Source organism: Triticum aestivum, chromosome 6B (assembly GCF_018294505.1).
Source record: "Triticum aestivum cultivar Chinese Spring chromosome 6B, IWGSC CS RefSeq v2.1, whole genome shotgun sequence".
NCBI lineage: Eukaryota > Viridiplantae > Streptophyta > Magnoliopsida > Poales > Poaceae > Triticum > Triticum aestivum.
This window is the reverse complement of record NC_057810.1, coordinates 139,174,320-139,197,259: the sequence shown is the minus strand read 5'-3', so window position 1 is coordinate 139,197,259 and position 22,940 is coordinate 139,174,320. Positions and strand designations below refer to the sequence as shown.

At 44.5% G+C, this 22,940-nt stretch overlaps 1 long non-coding RNA gene across 8 annotated transcripts; it reads left to right on the top strand.

Annotated features, from left to right (window-relative positions):
• The first annotated feature begins 15,816 nt into the window (after positions 1-15,816).
• On the top strand, positions 15,817-20,980 carry LOC123136193 (uncharacterized). 8 transcript variants are annotated; one of them, XR_006466653.1, is made up of 8 exons: positions 15,817-16,158; positions 16,271-16,348; positions 16,476-17,676; positions 18,432-18,534; positions 18,656-18,763; positions 19,444-19,574; positions 19,695-19,825; positions 20,237-20,980. It is a non-coding gene; the product is annotated as an uncharacterized lncRNA (long non-coding RNA). The 8 variants fall into 8 exon arrangements; XR_006466657.1 differs by having other exon boundaries at positions 16,253-16,348; positions 16,476-16,522; XR_006466655.1 differs by having other exon boundaries at positions 15,817-16,187; positions 16,476-16,522.
• The last annotated feature ends 1,960 nt before the right edge of the window (positions 20,981-22,940 follow it).

Here is a 22,940-nt window from a genome sequence, read left to right as displayed (position 1 = left end):
TTGTAAACGCAGGCTTCTCCATAAGTCTGTGTAAACCCAAACGCTTTGATCATCTCATCAAAGCGAATGTTCCAACTCCGAGATGCTTGCACCAGCCCATAAATCGAGCGTTGGAGCTTGCACACTTTGTCAGCATTCTTAGGATCGACAAAACCTTCCGGCTGCATCATATACAATTCTTCCTTAAGGAAACCATTAAGGAATGCCGTTTTGACGTCCATTTGCCATATTTCGTAATCATAGAATGCGGCAATTGCTAACATGATTCGGACGGACTTCAGCTTCGCTACCGGTGAGAAAGTCTCATCGTAGTCAACCCCTTGAACTTGTCGATAACCCTTAGCGACAAGCCGAGCTTTATAGATGGTCACATTACCATCCGCGTCTGTCTTCCTCTTAAAGATCCATTTATTTTCTATGGCTCGCCGCTCAACGGGCAAGTCAGTCAAAGTCCATACTTTGTTTTCATACATGGATCCTATCTCGGATTTCATGGCTTCCAGCCATTTGTCGGAATCCGGGCCCGCCATCGCTTCTTCATAGTTCGAAGGTTCACCGTTGTCTAACAGCATGATTTCCAAGACAGGGTTGCCGTACCACTCTGGTGCGGAACGTGTCCTTGTGGACCTTCGAATTTCAGTAGGGGCTTGATCAGAAGTATCTTGATCATTTCATTAACTTCCTCTCCAGTCGGTGCAGGCACCTCAGGAACATTTTCTTGAGTTGCGCCATTTTCCGGTTCAAGAGGTAATACTTCATCAAGCTCTACTTTCCTCCCACTTACTTCTTTCGAGAGAAACTCTTTCTCCAGAAAGGACCCATTCTTGGCAACAAAGATCTTGCCTTCGGATCTGAGGTAGAAGGTGTACCCAATAGTTTCTTTTGGGTATCCTATGAAGACGCATTTTTCCGACTTGGGTTCGAGCTTTTCAGGTTGAAGTTTCTTGACATAAGCATCGCATCCCCAAACTTTTAGAAACGACAGCTTAGGTTTCTTCCCAAACCATAATTCATACGGTGTCGTCTCAACGGATTTCGACGGAGCCCTATTTAAAGTGAATGCGGCAGTCTCTAAAGCATAGCCCCAAAAAGAAAGCGGTAAATCGGTAAGAGACATCATAGATCGCACCATATCTAACAGAGTGCGATTACGACGTTCGGACACACCATTACGCTGAGGTGTTCCAGGCGGCGTGAGTTGTGAAACTATTCCACATTTTCTTAAGTGTGCCCCAAACTCGTGACTCAAGTATTCTCCTCCACGATCTGATCGTAGAAACTTGATTTTCCTGTCACGTTGATTTTCAACCTCACTCTGAAATTCCTTGAACTTTTCAAAGGTTTCAGACTTGTGTTTCATTAAGTAGATATACCCATACCTACTTAAATCATCAGTGAGAGTGAGAACATAACGATAGCCACCGCGAGCCTCAACACTCATCGGACCGCACACATCAGTATGTATGATTTCCAATAAGTCGGTTGCTCGCTCCATTGTTCCTGAGAACGGAGTCTTGGTCATTTTACCCATAAGGCATGGTTCGCACGTGTCAAATGATTCATAATCAAGAGACTCTAAAAGTCCATCAGCATGGAGCTTCTTCATGCGTTTGACACCTATGTGACCAAGGCGGCAGTGCCACAAGTATGTGGGACTATCATTATCAACCTTACTTCTTTTGGTACTCACATTATGAACATGTGTAGCATCACGTTCGAGATTCATAAAGAATAAACCATTCACCATAGGAGCATGACCATAAAACATATCTCTCATAAAAATGGAACAACCATTATTCTCAGATTTAAAAGAGTAGCCATCTCGAATTAAACGAGATCCCGATACAATGTTCATGCTCAAAGCTGGCACTAAATAACAATTATTAAGGTTTAAAACTAATCCCGAAGGGAGATGCAGAGGTAGCGTGCCGACGGCGATCACATTGACCTTGGAACCATTCCCGACGCGCATCGTCACCTCGTCCTTTGCCAGTTTCCGCTTATTCCGCAGCCCCTGCTTTGAGTTACAAATGTGAGCAACTGCACCGGTATCAAATACCCAGGAGCCACTACGGGCACTAGTAAGGTACACATCAATTACATGTATATCACATATACCTTTGGTTTTGCCGGCCTTCTTATCCGCTAAGTACTTAGGGCAGTTCCGCTTCCAGTGACCGCTTCCCTTGCAATAAAAGCACTCAGTCTCGGGCTTGGGTCCATTCCTTGGCTTCTTCCCGGCAGCTTGCTTGCCGGGCGCGGCAACCTCCTTGCCGTCCTTCTTGAAGTTCTTTTTACCCTTGCCTTTCTTGAACTTAGTGGTTTTATTGACCATCAACACTTGATGTTCCTTCCTGACTTCTACCTCTGCTGATTTCAGCATAGCAAATACTTCAGGAATGGTCTTTTCCATCCCCTGCATATTGAAGTTCATCACAAAGCTCTTGTAGCTTGGTGGAAGCGACTGGAGGATTCTGTCAATGACCGCATCATCCGGGAGATTAACTCCCAGCTGAGTCAAGCGGTTATGCAACCCAGACATAGTGAGTATGTGCTCACTGACAGAACTGTTTTCCTCCATCTTACAGCTGAAGAATTTGTCGGAGACTTCATATCTCTCGACCCGGGCATGAGCTTGGAAAACTATTTTCAGCTCTTCGAACATCTCATATGCTCCATGTCTCTCAAAACGTTTTTGGAGCCCCGGCTCTAGGCTGTAAAGCATGCCGCACTGAACGAGGGAGTAGTCATCGAAACGTGCCTGCCAAGCGTTCATAACATCTTGTTCTGCAGGGAGAACGGGTGCGTCACCAAGCGGTGCTTGTAGGACATAATCTTTCTTGGCAGCTATGAGGATGATCCTCAGGTTCCGGACCCAGTCCGTATAGTTGCTGCCATCGTCTTTCAGCTTAGTTTTCTCTAGGAACGCGTTGAAGTTGAGGACTATGTTGGCCAGTTGATCTACAAGACATATTGCAAATATTTTAGACTAAGTTCATGATAATTAAGTTCAACTAATCAAATTATTAGTGAACTCCCACTTAGATTAGACATCCCTCTAGTCATCTAAGTATTACATGATCCGAGTTAAACTAGACCGTGTCCGATCATCACGTGAGACGGACTAGTCAACATCGGTGAACATCTTCATGTTGATCGTATCTTCTATACGACTCATGCTCGACCTTTCGGTCTTCTGTGTTCCAAGGCCATGTCTGTACATGCTAGGCTCGTCAAGTCAACCTAAGTGTTTGCATGTGTAAATCTATCTTACACCCGTTGTATGTGAACGTCTGAATAAAACACCTGATCATCACGTGGTGTTTTGAAACAGCGAACTGTCGCAACGGTGCACAGTTAGGGGGAACACTTCTTGAATTTATTGTGAGGGATCATCTTATTTACTACCGTCGTTCTAAGTAAACAAGATGCAAAACATGATAAACATCACATGCAATCAAATAATAAACGTGACATGATATGGCCAATATCACATAGCTCCTTTGATCTCCATCTTGGGGCTCCATGATCATCTTGTCACCGGCTTGACACCATGATCTCCATCATCATGATCTCCATCATCGTGTCTCCATGAAGTTGCTCGCCAACTATTACTTCTACTACTATGGCTAACGCGTTTAGCAATAAAGTAAAGTAATTACATGGCGTTTCTTGATGACACGCAGGTCATATAAAAGAATAAAGACAACTCCTATGGCTCCTGCCGGTTGTCATACTCATCGACATGCAAGTCGTGATTCCTATTACAATAGCATGAACATCTCATACATCACATATAGATCATTCATCATTCATCACAACTTTGGCCATATCATATCACAAACCACTTGCTGCAAAAACAAGTTAGACGTCCTCTAATTGTTGTTGCAAGTTTTACGTGGCTGAATTAGGGTTCTAGCAAGAACGTTTTCTTACCTACGTTAAAGCCACAACGTGATTTGTCAACTTCTATTTACCCTTCATAAGGACCCTGTTCATCGATTCCGCTCCAACTAAAGTGGGAGAGACAGACACCCGCCAGCCACCTTATGCAACTAGTGCATGTTAGTCGGTGGAACCGGTCTCACGTAAGCGTACGTGTAAGGTTGGTCCGGGCCGCTTCATCCCACAATACCGCTGAAGCAAGAAAGGACTAGTAACGGCAAGAAAGTTGACAAATCTACGCCCACAACAAATTGTGTTCTACTCGCGCAAGAAGAACTACGCATAGACCTAGCTCATGATGCCACTGTTGGGGAACGTTGCAGAAAACAAAAATTTTCCTACTCGTTTCACCAAGATCATCTAGGAGTTCATCTAGCAACGAGTGATTAGATGCATCTACATACCTTTGTAGATCGCGAGCGGAAGCGTTCAAAAGAACGGTGATGATGTAGTCGTACTCGACGTGATCCAAATCATCGATGACCAGCGCCGAACGGACAGCACCTCCGCGTTCAACACACATACGGAACAGCCACGTCTCCTCCTTCTTGATCCAGCAAGGGAGGGAGGAGAGGTTGAGGGAGATGGCACCAGCAGCAGCACGACGGCGTGGTGTTGATGGAGCTGCAGTACTCCGGCAGAGCTTCGCTAAGCACTATGGAGGTGGAGGAGGTGTTGGGGTGGGAGAAGGAGGCAACCAAAGGCCAAGGCGTTCAGGTATGAAGTCCCTCCTCTCCCCCACTATATATAGGAGGGCCAAGGGGGGTTGGCCGGCCCTAGGAGATCCAATCTCCTAGGGGGTGCGGCGGCCAAGGGGGGTTTCCCTCCCCCCCAAGGCACCTAGGAGGTGCCTTCCCCTCCTAGGACTCTTTCCCCCTCAAACCCTAGGTGCATGGGCCTATGTGGGGCTGGTGCCCTTGGCCCATTAGGCCAAGGCGCACCCCCTACAGCCCATGTGGCCCCCCGGGACAGGTGGACCCACCCGGTGGACCCCCGGGACCCTTCCGGTGGTCCCGGTACAATACCGATAACCCCGAAACTTGTCCCGATGCCCGAAACAGGACTTCCCATATATAAATCTTTACCTCCGGACCATTCCGGAACTCCTCGTGACGTCCGGGATCTCATCCGGGACTCCGAACAACATTCGGGTTACTGCATATACATATCCCTACAACCCTAGCGTAACTGAACCTTAAGTGTGTAGACCCTACGGGTTCGGGAGGCAAGCAGACATGACCGAGACGACTCTCCGGTCAATAACCAACAGTGGGATATGGATACCCATGTTGGCTCCCACATGCTCCACGATGATCTCATCGGATGAACCACGATGTCAAGGATTCTATCAACCCCGTACGCTATTCCCTTTGTCTATCGATATGTTACTTGCCCGAGATTCGATTGTCGGTATCCCAATACCTCGTTCAATCTCGTTACCGGCAAGTCACTTTACTCGTACCGTAATGCATGATCCCGTGACCAGACACTTGGTCACTCTGAGCTCATTATGATGATGCATTACCGAGTGGGCCCAGTGATACCTCTCCGTCATACGGAGTGACAAATCCCAGTCTTGATCCATGTCACCCAACAGACACTTTCGGAGATACCCGTAGTCTGCCTTTATAGTCACCCAGTTACGTTGTGACGTTTGGCATACCCAAAGCACTCCTACGGTATCCGGGAGTTACACGATCTCATGGTCTAAGGAAAAGATACTTGACATTGGAAAACTCTAGCAAACGAACTATACGATCTTGTGCTATGTTTAGGATTGGGTCTTGTCCATCACATCATTCTCCTAATGATGTGATCTCGTTATCAATGACATCCAGTGTCCATAGTCAGGAAACCATGACTATCTGTTGATCAACGAGCTAGTCAACTAGAGGCTCACTAGGGACATGTTGATGTCTGTTATTCACACATGTATTACGATTTCCGGATAACACAATTATAGCATGAATAAAGACAATTATCATGAACAAGGAAATATAATAATAATGCTTTTATTATTGCCTCTAGGGCATATTTCCAACAGAAATTACTTGAACCATTCAATAATTCAGACTTGTGTTTCATCAAGAAAATATTCTCAACATCTACTCGAATCATCTGTGGAGTAAGAACATAACGATATTCACTGCATGCCTCAGCACTCATTGGACTGCACACATCAAAATGTGTTACTTCCAACGAGTTGCTATCTTGTTCCGTCTTACTAAAACGAGGCTTTCAGTCATCTTGCCCATGTGGTATGATTTGCATGTCTCAAGTGACTCAAAATCAAGTGAGTTCAAATGGTCCATTTGCATGGAGTTTCTTCATGCATATATACCAATAGACATGGTTCGCATGTCTCAAACTTTTCAAAAATGAGTGAGTCCAAAGATCCATCAACATGGAGCTTCTTCATGCATTTTATACTAATATGACTTACGTGGCAGTGCCACAAGTAGGTGGTACTATCATTACTATCTTTTGGCATGAACATGTGTATCACTACGATCGAGATTTCAATGAACCATTCATTTTAGGTGCAAGACCATTGAAGGTATTATTCAAATAAATAGAGTAACAATTATTCTCTTTAAATGAATAACTGTATTGCGATAGTCATAATCCAATCATGTCTATGCTCAACGCAAACACCAAATAACAATTATTCAGGTTTTAACACCAATCTCGATGGTAGAGGGAGCGTGCGATGCTTGATCATATCAACATTGGAAACATTTCCAACACATATCGTCAGCGCACCTTTAGCTAGTCTCCGTTTATTCCATAGCTTTTATTTCGAGTTACTAACACTTTAGCAACCGAACCGGTATCTAACACCCTGGTGCTACTAGGAGTACTAGTAAAGTACACATCAACACAATGTATATCCAATATACTTCTATCGACCTTGCCAGCCTTCTCATCTACCAAGTATCTAGGGTAATTCTGCTCCACTGGCTGTTCCCTTTATTACAGAAGCACTTAGTCTCGGTTTTGGGTTCAACCTTGGGTTTCTTCACTAGAGCAGCAGTTGATTTTCCGTTTCATGAAGTATCCCTTTGTTCCCTTGCCCTTCTTGAAACTAGTGGTTTCACCAACCATCAACAATTGATGCTCCTTCTTGATTTCTACTTTCGCGGTGTCAAACATCGCGAATATTTCAAGGATCATCATATCTATCCCTGATATGTTATAGTTCATCACGAAGCTCTAGCAGCTTGGTGGCAATGACTTTGGAGAAACATCACCATCTTATTGGAAGATCAACTCCCACTCGATTCAAGTGATTGTTGCACTCAGACAATCCGAGCACAAGCTCAATGATTGAGGTTTTCTCCCTTAGTTTGCAGGTTAAGAAAATCGTCGGAGGTCTCATACCTCTTGACGTGGGCACGAGCCTGAAATCCCAATTTCAGCCCTCGAAACATCTCATATGTTCCGCGACATTTTGAAAACGTCTTTGGTGCCTCAACTCTAAACCGTTTAACTGAACTATCACGTAGTTATCAAAACGTGTATGTCCGATGTTCGCAACATCCACAAACGACGTTTGGGGTTCAGCACACTAAGCGGTGCATTAAGGACATAAGCTTTCTACTGTCCGCATAATTGCTACTTTCAACTTTCAACTATATTTTCTCTAGGAACATATCTAAAATAGTAGAACTAAAGCGCGAGCTACGACATAATTTGCAAAAGGTCTTTTGACTATGTTCAAGATAATTAAGTTCATCTTATGAACTCCCACTCAGATAGACATCCCTCTGGTCATCTAAGTGATAACATGATCCGAGTCAACTAGGCCATGTCCGATCATCACGTGAGACGGACTAGTCATCATCGGTGAACATCTTCATGTTGATCGTATCTACTATACGACTCATGCTCGACCTTTCGGTCTCCGTGTTCCAAGGCCATGTCTGTACATGCTAGGCTCGTCAAGTTAACCCTAAGTGTTTTCGCTGTGTAAAACTGTCTTACACCCGTTGTATGTGAACGTAAGAATCCATCACACCCGATCATCACGTGGTGCTTAGAAGCGACGAACTGTAGCAACGGTGCACAGTTAGGGGAGAACACTTCTTGAAATTTTGTAAGGGATCATCTTATTTACTACCGTCGTCCTAAGTAAACAAGATGCATAATCATAATAAACATCACATGCAATTATATAGTTGTGACATGATATGGCCAATATCATAGCTCCATTGATCTCCATCTTCGGGGCTCCATGATCATCTTGTCACCGGCTTGACACCATGATCTCCATCATCATGATCTCCATCATCGTGTCTTCATGAAGTTGTCACGCCAACGACTAGTTCTACTTCTATGGCTAACGTGTTTAGCAATAAAGTAAAGTAAGTTACATGGTGTTCTTCAATGACACGCAGGTCATACAATAAATAAAGACAACTCCTATGGCTCCTGCCGGTTGTCATACTCATTGACATGCAAGTCGTGATTCCTATTACAAGAACATGATCAATCTCATACATCACATATCATTCATCACATTCTTCTTGGCCATATCACATCACATAGCATACCCTGCAAAAACAAGTTAGACGTCCCCTAATTGTTGTTTGCATGTTTTACGTGGCTGCTATGGGTTTCTAGCAAGAACGTTTCTTACCTACGCAAAACCACAACGTGATATGCAAATTGCTATTTACCCTTCATAAGGACCCTTTTCATCGAATCCGTTCCGACTAAAGTGGGAGAGACTGGCACCCGCTAGCCACCTTATGCATCAAGCGCATGCCAATCGGTGGAACCTGTCTCACGTAAGAGTACATGTAAGGTCGGTCCGGGCCGCTTCATCCCACAATACCGTCGAAACAAGATTGGACTAGTAACGGTAAGCATATTGAACAAAATCAACGCCCACAACTACTTTGTGTTCTACTCGTGCAAAGAATCTACGCAATAGACCTAGCTCATGATGCCACTGTTGGGGAACGTAGCAGAAATTCAAAATTTTCCTACGTGTCACCAAGATCTATCTATGGAGAAACCAGCAACGAGGGGAAGGAGAGTGCATCTACATACCCTTGTAGATCGCTAAGCGGAAGCGTTCAAGAGAACGGGGTTGAAGGAGTCGTACTCGTCGTGATTCAAATCACCGGAGATCCTAGTGCCGAACGGACGGCACCTCCGCGTTCAACACACGTACAGCCCGGTGACGTCTCCCACGCCTTGATCCAGCAAGGAGAGAGGGAGAGGTTGAGGAAGACTCCATCCAACAGCAGCACAACGGCGTGGTGGTGATGGAGGAGCGTGGCAATCCCGCAGGGCTTCGCCAAGCACCATGGGAGAGGAGGAGGAGGGAGAGGGGCAAGGCTGTACCAAGAGGGAGAGAACTCATGTGTTGGCAGCCCCAAACCTCAACTATATATAGGGGGAAGGGGGGGGGGGCTGCGCCCCCTTTAGGGTTTCCCACCCCAAGGGGTGCGGCCAAGGGGGGAGGAGTGCCTCCCAAGTCAAGTGGAGGCCTCCCCCTTTAGGGTTTCCCCTTCCCATGCGCATGGGCCTTGGGGGGCTGGTTCCCTTGGCCCATAAAGGCTAGGGCGCCCCCTTACAGCCCATGCTACTGTATTGGACGTGGTGGAACAATTTCCGGACCTCCGGACCCCTCCGGAATCCTCCGGAACCTTCTGGAAGCTTCCCGGTCAATACCGAAAAAACCCGAACTTTTTCCGGAACCCGAACAACAACTTTCCATATATAAATCTTTACCTCCGGACCATTCCGGAACTCCTCGTGACGTCCGGGATCTCATCCGGGACTCCGAACAACATTCGGTAACCACATACAAGCTTCCTTTATAACCCTAGCGTCATCGAACCTTAAGTGTGTAGACCCTACGGGTTCGGGAACCATGCAGACATGACCGAGACGTTCTCCAGTCAATAACCAACAGTGGGATCTGGATACCCATGTTGGCTCCCACATGTTCCACGATGATCTCATCGGATGAACCACGATGTCAAGGACTCAATGAATCCCGTATACAATTCCCTTTGTCTAGCGGTATTATACTTGCCCGAGATTCGATCGTCGGTATACCGATACCTTGTTCAATCTCGTTACCGGCAAGTCTCTTTACTCGTTCCGTAACACATCATCCCGTGATCAACCCCTTGGTCACATTGTGCACATTATGATGATGTCCTACCGAGTGGGCCCAGAGATACCTCTCCGTTTACACGGAGTGACAAATCCCAGTCTCGATTCGTGCCAACCCAACAGACACTTTCGGAGATACCTGTAATGCACCTTTATAGCCACCCAGTTACGTTGTGACGTTTGGTACACCCAAAGCATACCTACGGTATCCGGGAGTTGCACAATCTCATGGTCTAAGGAAAAGATACTTGACATTAGAAAAGCTTTAGCATACGAACTACACGATCTTTGTGCTAGGCTTAGAATTGGGTCTTGTCCATCACATCATTCTCCTAATGATGTGATCCCGTTATCAACGACATCCAATGTCCATAGCCAGGAAACCATGACTATTTGTTGATCACAACGAGCTAGTCAACTAGAGGCTTACTAGGGACATATTGTGGTCTATGTATTCACACGTGTATTACGATTTCCGGATAATAAAGTTATAGCATGAATAAAAGACTATTATCATGAACAAAGAAATATAATAATAACACTTTTATTATTGCCTCTAGGGCATATTTCCAACAATTGAATACTTACCAGGTGTGGGTGAGGGTGATGGGCTTGAAGGAGAAGATGAGGAGTGCGAATATAGCCCGCCAGTTGGCGAAGAAGGCGGGTATTGTTGAAAGAGTTGATGAACGATCCATTAAGGGTCAAGGTGGGGGCATCAGAGTACGCGTAACATTGGATGTACGCAAAACCCTCACAAGATGTGCGAGTCTAACACTGAGGATGAAGAAAGTGTATTTCGATTTTGAATATGAAAAGATGTCATGGTTTTGTGGAGTTTGTGGCTTTATGGGTCACATGGCAAAAGAGCATGGTAATGGGATTCACGAGGAGTCTGCAATTATTTACCCCATAACCTTGATTGCGCCTGAGTTCAGAAGGGAGGATCAGAGCTGGCAGGCTGGCTCAAATGGCAAAGGAGGAGGAGTAGAATGGGAGGAGGAGGTAGGGGTGGTTTTGCGGCAGGTACAGAACCTAGCGGAGTAAGGAAGGAGAATGATGATTTGAGCAGCTCGGCAAGCAGCCCTTTGAAATCAACGGATGTTCACTCGCAAACTTTGAGTGCTCTTAAGAGAAGGCTCAAATTCGAGGAGAAGGGGAAGGGGAACCAGTTGGCCTTGAAGCAGGGCAAAGGAGAAGATGGAGTAGCGTCGGGAAGAGAAAACGAGACGGAAGAGGGGGAGGAAGAGCACGACAGCACATCACAAGACTCGAAACGACGCAAAGCAGATGACTCAACGGATATGAACTTGGCAACATTGGCGGCCTCCCAGGGGGAGGACCGCCAGGCCCAATGATTCTCTTACGGTGAAACTGCCGCGGGATGCGTCAGTCCCGGGCAGTTAGAGCACTCCTGGATGTTCAGAAGTGCTACAAACCAGATGTGTTATTTCTATCGAAAACTCATCTGTCGGACGCAAGGGCCGAATGGTTGATGAGGAAGCCAGGGTTCCAGGAGAGGCTGGTTGACCTGAGTGATGGTAGGGCGGGAGGCTTACTGATGATGTGGAGGAATGGAGTGTCTGTCACAAAACATGGGGTAACTACAAATTTTATTGACGTAACAATAGATGATGGAAGAAAATGGAGGTGTACAGGCTTCTATGGTGAGCCGGTGAAATAGAATAAACATAAATCATGGGAGTACTTACGTGCACTGCATCAACTGAGAGATGAACCATGGATAGCATTCGGAGACTTCAATGAAATTTTATTCATGCATGAGAAGGAAGGTGGAGCACCTAGAGAGCAAAGAACCATGCAAGCATTCAGAGACGTTCTATCTAAATGTGAGCTTAAAGATATGGGGGCTACGGGGGACGTTTATACATGGAGTACAAGGATGATTAAGGAAAGGCTTGATAGAGCTATTTGCAACTCAAGATGGAGTCAACTTTTCCCTAATGCAGGGGTCATCAATGGTGAAATGACTAAGTCTGACCAACGGCCATTGGTGATTAATACTGAACTATACGCAGAGGTGAATCGGTCTCCTAGTTCAATGAAGAGATTTGAGGGGAGATGGCTTAAGGAGGAAACAGTCGAGGAGGTGGTCTGAACGGCCTGGATGAAAGTGTCGTTGCTAGGCCTTGGACCGGTCAAACAAAAAGTAGATTTAGTTCATGATGAACTGCATAAATGGGACAAAGAGACACTCAAAAGGCCACAGAAGAGATTGGCGAAGCTGAAAAAGGAGCTAGAGGATCTAAGAAGAGGTCCAGCTACGGACGCAACGATAGATAGATAAAAAGAAATACTTATAGTTATTGAAAATTTGATGGAGCAAGAAGAGATTGAATGGGTGCAGAGAGGTAGAGCTAATTGGCTGAAGCACGGCGACCGTAACACGATTTTTTTCCATCTGTATGCTTCGGCGAGAAAGAAGAGGAATACGATAAAGGGTCTAATGGATGAGAATGGGGTAATGCAGGAAGGAAAATAGGAGATGGACGACATCATTAAAAATTATTTTACAACCTTATTTTCATCCTAGGTTAATGTTCCTAATGAAGTTGTCATTGTGAAGGTAACCCCAAGGGTTATAACACAAATGAATGAGGCCCTGCTGGCTCCATTCACTGATGAGGATGTACGCCATGCGGTTTTCAGCATAGGTGACTTTAAGGCACCAGGGCCTGATGGACTTCACACTGCGTTCTATAAGAGATTCTAGAGTATGTTAAAGGATGATCTTGTGAAGGAGGTGTTAGAGGAAATTATCAAGAACAATCCCAGAGGGGTGGAATAGTACAACCATAGTGTTGATACCGAAAGTAGAAAGTCCTACAAGCATCACGCAGTTCAGGCCGATCAGCTTGTGTAATGTAGTGTATAAAATCATCTCGAAGATGCTCGCTAATCGACTCAAGTTGATACTTCCGGAGGTCATTAGCCCTACTCAGAGCGCATTTGTCCCCGGCAGATTGATCACAGATAACATATTAATCGCATATGAGTGTGTGAACACAATTAAGAGGAAGAAAGGAAAGTCTGGATTATGCGCAGTTAAGCTCGATATGCACAAGGCATATGATCGAGTCGAATGGTGCTTTCTAAGGAGAATGATGCAGAGACTTGAGTTTGCGGAGCAGTGGATCGCCCTGATTATGGAGTGTGTCTCTTCGGTGTCATATAATGTGAGATATAATTCATGGTGCACCGAGGGTTTCTCCCCCACTCGAGGGCTTCGACAAGGGGATCCGTTGTCACCTTACCTATTCTTGATTCGTGCGGAGGCGCTATCCTGTATGCTCCAAGCGGAGGAGAATAATGGCTCGCTCATTGGGGTTAAGGTATGTAGGGAGGCACTGCAAATTTCCCATTTGCTTTTCGCTGATGATTCTTTGATCTTAATGAAAGCGGATGGCCCCAACGCGCCGTGTCTCCGAAGGGTGCTCGATGACTATTGTGCGAGCTCAGGTCAACTGGTTAGTGATGCAAATTCTAGCATTTTCTTCAGTGCAAACACTCCAATGCAGGAAAAGGTTGTGATATGCTAGCACTTAAATATTGACACTGAAGCTCTTAATGACAAATACCTAGGCCTACCTGCGATGGTAGGAGTTGATAGGAGTGATTCTTTTGAGTATCTTATTGATAGAATAAATCAATTGGTTATTGGATGGAAGGAGAAGTTGGTTTCCTCTGGTGGTAAAGAGACGCTTATTAAGGCTGTTTCTCAAGCTATGCCGGTATTTGCGATGTCTGTGTTCAAAATTTCGAATAAAATTTGCAAAGGAATGACAGATGCAATAGCAAAGTACTGGTGGGGTGATGATGACAACCACAAGCGTATACATTGGGCAGCATGGTGGAAACTTTGTGTGCCTAAGGATAGAGGAGGACTGGGGTTCAGGGATTTACATAGCTTTAACCTTGCTCTACTTGCCAAACAAGTGTAGAGGTTGCTGGAAAACCCGGACTCTCTTTGTGCACATATTTTGAGGGCCAAATATTATCCGGATAAAAAATTATTAGATGCTAAATTGAAGAGTGGGAGCTCGTATACGTGGCAGAGTATTTGTGTTGGGATTAACACGTTCAGGAGAGGCACCATATGGCGCATAGGAGATGGTTCACAAGTGAATATCTGGTCTGACCCGTGGATTCAGTCTAGTGCTAATGGACATGTCATTACACCAGGAGGTACAACTCTACTATCTAAGGTTTCTGATCTGATTGATCCTGTCACCGGTCTATGGGATCACGAGCTGATAAATAGTGTGTTCTGGCCGGTGGATGACCACCGAATCTTGTTAATCCCTCTGGCACTGAATGGAATGATGGAAGACTTTGTGGCTTGGAGATTTACAAAGAACCATATCTTTTCGGTAAGATCAGCCTATTATGTTGAATGGGAACACCAATTTGCTCGCTGGTACGAAAGAACAAAGGGACAACCGTCTCAACGGCACCCGGTATGGGCAAATCTTTGGAGTTTCCAAGTTCCAACGAAGATCAAGATCCACGCATGGAAGGTTTTACACGGATTCATTCCTTGCTATGGGGTCTTGGTGAATCGGCACATTGGCACGGCAGATAGTTGCCCTATGTGTGCTGGTGGATGTGAGGACATCATGCACTCACTTTTTACTTGCCTGAGGGCTGCTGAAATTTGGAGGTGTCTGAAGCTGGATAAATTCATAGAAGAAGCTTGCTTGACTGATAGGGCGGGAGCTGCGGCATTGGACTATAGTTTATGTACTCCGTCACGAGAGAGTTCGATATCACATGCTCCTGCCCAAGCTCTCATCCTTGTGGGAATTTGGTATATATGGTGGGAACGTCGACAACATGTCCATGGCGAGGATGTGCAAACCCCGGCTCTGTCAGCGCTGTCGTTTGCGGCGCTAACTGCCAATTATTTGAAGGCCATGAAGAAAAGCGCCGAACCGAGAAGAGATGGTTGGAGAAAGCCGCTTGAATGTTTCATGAAGTTAAATGTAGACCCATCCTTCAGAGCACACTCCCTCCAGGGAGCTGTAGGTGTTGTCCTACGTGATCACAAGGCTGGGTTCGTCGCAGCATCGAATGAGCAACTGGAGCATGTCGCAGATGCAGGGATGGCGGAAGCCTACCCATGACGACATGGCTTACTATTGGCGCAACAACTGGGGATAAGCAAGCTTGTGGTAGAGTCGGACTGCCCCGAGGTGATCAATACTATGAATAATGGAGGCTTCACGGCTTCAAGCGCAGCGGCGATTTATTCTGATTGTTTGGTCCTGATTATAAGATACACTTCGGTCACTTTTGTCCATTACCCTAGAGAGGCAAATTCTGTATCTCACGATTTAGCTAGGCTGGCGAGGTCGTCCCCTCGCTGTGGATCAAGGAACCGTCGGCTTTCATTATAAAAGGTTTAATGGACGATGTAACAGTTATATGATTCAATAAAGTGACCGAAGTTTCAAAAAAACATAGGCCTCAAGCTCTAGAAAGAATAGGACAACTGATTCTATGAGCAGATGATTCTGTGGACACTGGCCCCTAATCTACTGTCCATCTTGTGGAGAGGTTAACATTTATCTCTACTCCTACTGTCTTAGTTGGTAGTTTCCGTTCACCGGTTAAATTTCGTCCCACCAAATCCGGGTTTTTTGGTCCTCATTCCCACCTTCCACGCTTAGAAAAAAAATCTACGAAAATAAACCTACGAAAAAAACCAACACTCTCCTCCCGCAAAACAAAACGCTTCGCACAGAGCGTGCGCCGCTCCTCACCCGCACAGGGTTAGGGTTCCTTGTGCCGACGCCGCCGCGCTCCTCGAGCACCTCCTGCTGCCTTTTCCCTCTCTTCCCTCCGAGCTTGCCGTCGGCGACGAGGCGCCGCCACGGCCGTTCTCTACCGCCTCCAGGAACCCGCCACGCGCGCCGAGGCGAGGGACTCCTGGCTCCTTCCATCACCGCTTTGCCGATGACCCCGCCGCCGGGCAGGAGGAGTGCTTCCGCTCCTCCAGGAACCAGCCACGCGCATCAAGGTGAGGAGCCTCCTGGGCTCCGTCCGTCGCCTACCTGCAAGGTCGCCCCTCGTATTCCAGCAAATCAAATGTTGGTCCTGCCCTCAAGGGTAAATTAAACCTTCTGTACCTGAAGAATTGTTTCCACAAGTGAAGAATCCTTTCCACCTGCAGAGGGTGCCGTGTGGGCAAGGGTTTCGCCGGTCTGTGGTCGGCTGCGATGAATTGGGTGTCCTGCTGTCTTTTCTTCAGGTGGGTGCTATTTGTTCGTGTGGATGGAGGTACCCGTGCTGGGGTTCGTGTGGATTTAAGATTAGCCGGCATGATTGATTGGGATTAAGATTGACTAATCCTAACCATGCCAATGTTGTGCTTGCAGTGCTTCTTTGGCACCGGCACAACTCTGGTCGAGTACCTACTCTTCAGGTTTGTCTTCTTCAGCCTATAGCTCCTAAACACCAGATGGCTGATTTTTGGATGATGCAGGCATGAATGGGGATTCCTAAATTTGTGCTTCAGTGTCGAATTATTGTTGCTTATACATAGGTTCAGAATATGCATCCATTGCTCGGAAAAAAATACATTATACATCTACGATATATACAATTTCGAAGGATGATTTTGTGATCAATTTCATACCACAAGAAATGATCAAAATGAGCAATCATCGACATGGCTGATGCTAGCAATGATAGCCATGTCATTGGTTCTTACTAAATTACTCGCGATGAAGTAATGTGTCTTTATGTTGGTCCTTCAGTATTTGCTTTTGCGTTTATTTTGCAAGCAAAAAACAGGTGAGCGAATCGGGATTCAGTCGTGGGAGATTTTTTGCGATGATGTTGCTCCATGTTCTTTTTGTGATTCAGGTGTTCGTTTTGCACATGTTCATAGTGGGCAAATCGTTTTTTTTGTGACGATTTCTGTGGTTTTCATCATCAGTGTTAGAACACATTTGTTTCATCAGGGGATAGTTCTGATCTATGCATGCAGCTAGATTTTCCATTTTAATTTTAGAGACGACAAGCAACTTTGTTGTGGTCTTATTAGTTTTTCAAAATGGAAATTCAGTGATGATCATGTTATATATTACTATTAGCATAGGTTCAGAGATAACTTTAGTCAGTAAACAAATTATTTTCTTGCAGGTAAGTTCTGATGTATGTTCAATAGCACAATTTTTATTTTGATCTACTATGATTAGTCAATGTTAGCTCTAGCATCAACACTAACTGTCACTCTCATGCCACCCCATGGACGCCTCTGACCAAGGTGCAGGTCGGTGCTCGCCGTGGGTACATCCACCAGATTTTCCTTATGTAGTTTGTTGAAAATGAAGTGCTTCCACCAGCATTAATATTCCACGAAAATCAGACTTAATGTTTGGTAAAACATGAAGCTCCAGTCCCTATGGATATCGTCTAGATCAAGGATATAAATTATCGTCTGCATCCAACTGGTGTGTTTTGACGGATGCTTGTGGCTGAACCCGCAAATCCTCATTGAGATTTAGATGTACAGGATAAGAGTGTCAAGAAAGTCAATATATGGTTTAGTGCGGCACATATGTTGTCTACTAGGTAGTTACGCAGACATCTATTCCATCTAGGTGCTTACTTATGCACACTTGTACTTTCTGTTGTAGTAGTTAATTGAAGTGTTTTTTTTAATTTGGTTTCTCAAGATGCTGTCATAGTAGTGTTAATTAGTCTCAATACTTTAATGTAAAATGCTCTAACTGATGGTTGCCATATAGCCATGGATTGTATACAGTTTGTTTGGTCACCCTGAAATAATAAATTGTTCCTTTGTTTGTTTTTGTGTTCCATAGCAAGGATTGAATAATTAGAACCCAAAAGCAAGTTTCAGGATTTGTAATGAAATCCTATTGTCGCCTTATGTCGAGGCAACCATGACACTCTCTGTACCAAATAGACCACAACAAAAAATTTAACCCACCCAGTCGTTATCCCTTATGAGCTGATTTATATCACTCAGGATGTAAGGCCCACTTTGTTGGGGTTAGAAGGTACTTGTGGACACCACCTTTAAGAATGTAGCTGAATTCCGGATTATCTTCCTTATGATCAACCATATGGCTTCTACTAGATGGATGTTCATCAATTATGTCGGATGCCTGTTGGTGTTGTCATCACTTGTCACAAGTTTGATCTATATTGCACGGGATAGTCCCTGTCATGGGAATGCCCTGTTCTCCGAAGTTTACCAAAACAATAACTATTTAGTTGAACATTGACAGTGTTTCTTGTTTGTTCTGTTAAGGCGGTTCAAAAAGTTACAGGGTTTTTAAGATTTATCTGTGCTTTCTTGAAAGGTATGCTCGGATCACTTCTACATATCTGGATAGGAAAGTTTGATTCTTCCTTACTAGAGCCATACGACCAAAAGATGATTGGAAGGCTCTTTCCAAGCATAAGGTGGTTCATGTATAGTTTAATTTGGGGTATATTTTCTTATAAATGTGTAATGGCGCATACATGAATTGTCTTGGTTAAACGAAGGATTTTTTATTTAGCCGCGCCTTAATTTAATGTGCAGGTGACTCAGTTGGGACACCAGGAACAGGATTGCCGCGGGGTTGGACAAGGGGCTGCGCTACTTGCACTTTTTGTGCAGCCTAGGATACCATATTGCAACCTCAAGCGAGTGAGTCTAATTCAGTTAAATGTATATGTTCTCATTTTCCATTTCTTAAATTTACGATGCGGTATCTTTGTCTATTGATTTCAAATTGGCGAGATATAATTAAACCTAGGTTAATCACATTTTTGCTGGCACAAATCTTGATTCTTATATGGTCTAACTGTCGATAAATATTTTATGTATAATATGCTGCCGGGAATGTAGATACATTCCAGGAGTTTGCGGATATTTAGTGTTGGATTATGTTGTTCCAAGGTTCATGTGTGCTACATGCTCGTTGTTTTGCCTCGGTTGCCCCGATGAGTTTCTGTCACCCACCGTGTGCGCCACAGGATATTGTGTCAGCCAGTCACTGGTGCACCCCACCATCATGACCTTCGCTGGCACCACAAGGTACATCTAGGTTCACATATTGTTCCCACAAAAAAAGAGGTTCGCGCATTGTTAACAAGTTGCAGATGAACTTTGCTTCATAAATTGGAGTGGCTCGTGAGGATACATCTGAAGCTTGAGGATAACAGATTGGTCGAGACGTTAGGGATACTCATCAATTTTATATTATTTATCTGCATATACCAGATCCAAATTTTAGATATTCTAGCAAGTCTGTGAGGTATAAGCATGTGCAACATAGTTCTTTTTTTTTGTGCATGCCTGTATTCTTCTCACTCTAATTTCCATAGGACTGCTGTAAACACCATGCGGTGGTTGTATGCTGCCATGGAGGGAATAAAAGGCGCATGTCGATTGCAAGGATGATTATAATAGTATAACCAAGGAGTGGTTGGGCTAGCCCAATTTTTTTCTCAAAAATGTACGTTATTATTTAGGTAAAACTTATAATTTGTGGCCTCAAATAGCATTTAGATTTATAGATTATTTTATCTTAAAAATACAAATTTTGATCTAATTCTATCATATTAACTTGCTTCAGAAACGCATAACTGCAATGGTTGGTTGTTGCTTGAGGAGGTGCATATGTCGTCAAGGTTGTTATTGCTGGAGCTAGGAACGCTTCCATATTCTAAAGTTGGTTGTTAATGGTTGAGCCAGACTGTGGAAAAAGTAAGCTTATAGTGAGTATTTAGTTTGCTATATCAGTTATAAGAATCACATGCCTTTTATGTTCATGTTATCTTTTGGTGTTACATAGTTCACAAAGGTTGCATTTTGGTATATACTTAGCTGCTCATACATTCAAGTTCCTATATCTTTTTCTGGCACACATCTACATGGCTATACATCTTTAACTATAGGAGTGATGCAAATATGGATACCAGACAAATGGAAATAAGTAAATTAAGGCCTGGAAAAAGTAATAAGTAAAGAATGTTAAGAAAAATGTTGTATAATTTAATGGCAATGGTCAGATAGTTGTAATGGGGGTTATAATGAGTTGCCCCTTTTGTAGTCACCCTTTTAGTGGTGTCAATGTTTAAAGTATTAGCTTTAATTAATTATCCATTTAACTGAAAGAAGCAGGAATGTACAAGAAGGTGAAGGGATTGCAGCAGCTGATCCAAGAAGATGGCCACTCCTTTGAGTTTCTGTCATAGATAAGTATACTGTTGATGCCGTACTTATTCTGGATAGTCAACTGGATATTACAGTTATCTTCTGTGACTGTGTGAACCCACTGCCATAGTCTCATAAAATCATATCATCAATCTTACTGTCTCAGCCAGCAACAGGACTGCCATCGGTTTTTTTTAGAATAACTGGCATCAAAAAAATGTATCAAGGATTAACTGTGTTTAATGAGCTCACAATCCTGATTGATAGAGGAGGAATTTGCACTGGATTTGAGATTTCTCTCTTCACTGGTTTACAATTAGTGGTTTTTTGTATGCAGATTAGTCATTCATTTGCTGGTGTTGTCCATCAATGTTGTGACAAACTGCACTAATCGCCCGGTTTTGGTTGTATCTTGGACTGCTCCGTCAACGTTTATTTTCATCATCCCAGATGAAGGAGGATCCACCTTCGCTGTTGTACCCGCTGCACCCTTGCTTCACTTGAAACTCTTGGTGGTACTGTCATCTCTAAGATCGGATAAGAAACGCGTAATAAACATATGAGTAGCCAATGGACTTTGGTGATCACCTTCGTGAATTAACTTCGGCCGAGCAGTCCATATGGCCCAGATTGTCACCACCATCCTTGTAAATTCTTCCTGTGATAATGTCCCCATCATAGAGAATAACCAATTCCTTGCATTCAGCTCAGCTGTTGTCATCATATGCTCAACTAATTCTGGATCAGAGAGAGTCCACACACATCTCGCCATTGTACACAGTAGGGGGGAATGCATCCAGGAGTCCTCGTTCCCGCATATGGCACAACAAGATGTCGTTGACATGTTTCGGTGGTTCCTTACATCGTTTGTAAGAAGAGAACTTTGCGCAAGCCTCAACAAGAAAACTTTTAATTTGGAAGGCACACTAACTTTCCATAGTCTTGACCAACTCTTCTCCTCCCTTGCATTATCTGACGCACCACCTCTCTCGTTGAGCCAAGCTTCTCTGTTCAACTTGGTCGTTACTAGCATTTTGCACGCAGACCATACCGAGAAGACGCCCCTCTTGTCATGTCCCCATGCCAAGAAATCATCACTGTGACGAGTACTTAAAGGTATATTAAGAATCAGTTCAATGTCACATGCTATGCTAGGGTTTTGGTGGCAGCTGTGGTTGGCGTGTACGTGCCTCAGGTATGGATCGAGTGGATTAAGGTAGTAGTAGAATGTCAACGTGTTCGCCAACGGTCATTTCAAATCTTTTGCTGGCTGCATATATAAAAGCTCGTGCGTTGTTTCAAAGGAAGTTGCTGCCCTTGTCCCTTGTTGTTGGTCTGCCACAGCGACGTCGATCGCTGATTCACTCAGAACACGAGTTAGTGGATTTTGTGATAAGAGTGAGGGTTAAGAGCGAGCGGGATGGGGGTTGGTCAGTTCGGTTACGACTGTCTTAGCGGAATAATTTCCCTACTGTAGAAAATGTGGCAAATTGTATTTCATTAGAGATGACTTTGCTGAAAAATGAATGGACGAGCGGTTCATATTTTTTTCCTCATCAAGTCAGTACAAATTTTTGATTAGGATAGAAGGGTAAATGCATTGGTTGATTGCTTCAAGAGTTAATAATGGACACGGTGACGTATGCGCTGTGTGTGCAACAATGGACATCATACTTTTGTTTGTGGTAATGGACGACATTCAACTGTATGTTACACCATAACAATGACTCGGTAGATATCGGATCTGCCTTCTTGCCTGGGCTCGCGCGGGGGGGGGGGGGGGGGGGGGGGGTGCACCATGGCGAAGGTGAGGTGGACGTCATCCAGTTTAAAGGAAAGGGCTTCAGCGAGAAATGTCCTGCTACGGTAGAAAACTGAGCGGGAAGGGAGGACCCGGCAGGAAAATGAAGGGTGCATCATGAGGTGTGGTTTTTTTGTTGGAACCGCGCGTTGAAGATAGCATGATGGATATTTTGAACAACCATATTTCTCCCCCACATATTGATTGAATTTGAAGGAGTCCAGACTATCTTGGATTTTGCGTGCCCGTTGGGCCCTTTTCATGTGTGAACATGTTCAGACGGTCTTTGACCTTGGAGACGACCTTAATATTTTGTTTCATTTATCTATATGTATTATAGACTATAGAAACGCACGAGCATTCTACTAGGAGGAGGGAGGAGCAGGGGCAGTGGCATGTGCGCCGAGAGTAAGGTGCGAGCTAAATGATGTGGCGTCGAGGGGAGGCGACAATGAGAAGCCGTGGTGGGCAGAGCACGCCAGGAATTGAGATGTGAGTGTGACCATTGCATCATGCGATGAGTGAGAGGGTGAATTGTTTTTTTTTTTGAGGTAAGAAGAGAAGGATCGGTTGTTTGCTTTCATGGGAAAATCGGTTGTTTGCTATGAGAGATGATATGTTTTTACACAATGGTGTAAGACCAATTTAACATGTATTTCTTGTAAACTTTTTCAAAAGCCCGTGGCAACGCATAATCACTCTACTGGTGTAATTAATGGTCTTGCCCCTCATTTTTGTCGCATGCAAATCCAATATTGTACTGTACGATATTGACCGCAGGTGGGACATGGCAGCGTCTAGATAGATTAGCAATTTAATCCTGTGGTGGAGGACTTAGATCTGACATAGCTATTTCTCATCTAG